Genomic DNA, 3544 nt, shown 5'->3' with positions numbered 1-3544 from the left:
CCCCGTCTCCTTCCCTTCACCATCCTCCTCCTCCTCCCCTCCCCTTTTCTTCCTATTTCCTTCCTCTGTACAACCTCCGTCAACGCCCCACCCCCACCCCCCAAGTCCCCGTCACCCCCACCCCCTCTCCACTCCCCATACACCCCCTGTCTCCGCACTCTGTCACTGGTGCTACAATCTGATAACTTTTTTGTTGTTGTTGTTGTGCGTGTGCGTGTGTGTGTGTGAATATAGAATAGAATAGATTTTATTGTTAAGCATTTCGGCTTGAGCTTTTATACTATTCAAACTGATCCATGGACGCCATATTAAAAAAAAACAACAACAAAAAAACAACAAATAAACAAACAAAGTTCAGTTTCAGTTTCAGTAGCTCAAGGAGGCGTCACTGCGTTCGGACAAATCCATATACGCTACACCACATCTGCCAAGCAGATGCCTGACCAGCAGCGTAACCCAACGCGCTTAGTCAGGCCTTGAGAAAGAAAAATATATATGTAAGCGTACATAAATAAATAATAATTATGATTAAAAAAAAGAAGAAAATAAGATAGTAGTAATGAAAATAATGATAAAATAATAATAATAAATAAATAATTAAATAAGACAACAATGATGATAAATAAGCAAATAAATATAAAACATGAAGACACATTCACACATACACCCACACATGCATAACAGATATGCCCCCAAAACGCAGTTTCATAGATATGAAAGCACAGTCAAATACATATAAACGTACATGAGCTCCAACACACACACACCACAAATTTCTCTGCACCTCCTCCACACACTCATTTCTAGTCTATGTATCGCAGCTTCCACGGCACACACACACACACACACACACACACACGCACACACACACACACACAGATGAACACTTACTTGTACAAGCACACACACACACACACGCCCATATCTCCCACCCCCAACCCCACACACATATATACAAAGATATATATATAATATATACGTTCCAATATCCTGATGCTCCCACAGTGTAGGCATGCATACACTCACATACCTCATCCTCTATCTCACCTCCTCCCTGCACCCCCACCTCCCCCTCACACACACACACACACACACACAACACACACACATGCACAGAACTCTCCTGACACTTGTGTACACTTACACTCTCACGCATGCACAAACGCACTCAAAAACACAGACCCACACATACACTCAAACACACACATACACACACGCACAGAGGCTGCCACTGATTGGCCGCAAGAGGGATGGGAAAAGATCTCTGATGCCAAGAATGTGGCGTCTAGTGTGTTGCATATAAATATCGGCATCATTTCCAAACCAACATTGCGCAAATTTCTTCAAAACGGAACAGAGTCTCTGTGGGCTTTTCCAAATACAAATAAACAACAAAGCCATCAGCCAATAAACAAAACAGTTTCTGTCAGGTTTTTATTTCCGAACAACAGCTCTGACGGCTCTTCACGCATAAAGAAATGATAACACCAATGTTATAGCCTTGAACAGAAAAAAACGTAATTACAATTCAAAACAGAAACAGCAAATAAAACGAACACGGAAGTGCAGTGGTCACCAATTTTAATGGATCGTTTTCTCACACACCACACACACACACACACACACTGATTAAATTAATCCGCATCTCATTCCTTTTCAAAGCGCATGCTCACGAGTAAATACTTATCACTCAAATCACACACAAATACACAGAGTGAGTGAAATTTATATAAAACTGTACATAAAATTCATTCTCATTCATTCACACTAACAGTCACTAAAGACACCACACACACACACACACACACACACACAACATCACATCACACCACACCACATCAAACAGTGGAACTGATTTCAGTCTACAGATTTGGGCTGCACAGTCTTCGGCGCTTCTCTCTCTCTCAGTCTCTGTCTCTCTCTCTCTGTCTGTCTCTTGGGCAGTCAACTACGGTGGCGCTCTCGGTTCCGTTACTACTGCTGCTCTACTGCTGCTGCTGCTGCTGCTGCTGGTGGTGGTTCTCGGTCCAGCGCCAAACTCAGCACCCACTTGAGGACACAGCTGTTGCCTGCCTGAGACTTACTCAGCGAACGCCGCACCATGAGTCAATTGTGCGATTTTTGCAGCCACTGATATGTTAACTCACTCAGTACGGCCAGTCCTCTCTTCTCCTCTACACAGACCCCTCGGATGTCCTGTGGGTGTCTGAATGACCCAACCTTTAGCTTCCGTCGTCAGAATTGTGGTATTCTTTGTCAACTCATTCACCTCTTCAGTATAAGAGCCTTCCGCTTGCAATATTTTGATGATGGTAACTGGGGTGAAACGCTGTTAACGTCGTCTCTTTCGCCGTTCGTATGGAGAGAGTTAAAGAACATGTGCAAGTCATTTTGGGTTGTTGGTTTTTTTACGTCATGTTTCATTGTCGTCACTCATGTTGGCAGTGTGTGACGTTTTTTCTTCTTTAATTTTTTTTTTTTTAAATGCGTATTTCGACAAGGCATCGAAACGAAACTGAAAGTATAAATAAACAATTATTGTGCCTCGTGCTCAGTGTAGGCCTGGAGTCACTGTATGATGTCATGGCATCAATCACAGCATGACGTCACCATCTCTGTATGATGTGACATCACCATCTCTGTATAACATGACATCACCGTCCCCTTATAACATGACGTCACCATCTCTGTATAACATGACGTCACCATTTCTGTATGATGCAAAATATTACATCACCACTTCTGTATAATTTCACATCACGATCTCTGTATAATGCCACATCACGATCTCTGTATAATGCCACATCACCATCTCTGTAAAATACCACATCACTATCTCTGTATAACACCACATCACTATCTCTGTATAACACCACATCACTATCTCTGTATTATTATACACCATCACATCACGATCTCTGTATAATGCCACATCACGATCTCTGTATAATGCCACATCACGATCTCTGTATTATTATACACCATCACATCACCATCTCTGTATAATGCCACATCACGATCTCTGTATAATACCACATCACCATCTCTGTATAACACCACATCACCAACTCTGTATAATACCACATCACTATCTCTGTATTATACCGCATGACCATCTCTGTATAATATCACATCACTATCTATATTATTATTATACACCATCACATCACCATCTCTGTATAATGCCACATTACTATCTCTGTCTCTGTATAATATCACATCACCATCTCTGTATAATATCACATCAACACCACACCACCATCTCTGTAAAATGGGCTCGGATCCCTGTCACAGTGGGTAAAAGGTGGAGATGTTTTTTCACCGATCTCCCAGGTCAGCATCACACGTGCAGTACCTGCCAGTGCCTCAACCCGCTTTCGTGTGGTTTCCGCAGGCGGCAGCAGATCACAAGCGCGCACGTTAAAAGATCCCGCAATCCATGTCAGCGTTCGGCAGGTGATGGAAACAAGAACACCCCCGACATGCTCACCCCCGACATGACCCCCACCCCCCACCCCCCCAGTTCTCACCATGGAAAATGGAG

The sequence above is a fragment of the Babylonia areolata genome, chromosome 25 (assembly GCF_041734735.1).
Source record: "Babylonia areolata isolate BAREFJ2019XMU chromosome 25, ASM4173473v1, whole genome shotgun sequence".
NCBI lineage: Eukaryota > Metazoa > Mollusca > Gastropoda > Neogastropoda > Buccinidae > Babylonia > Babylonia areolata.
This window is presented reverse-complemented; position numbering follows the sequence as displayed.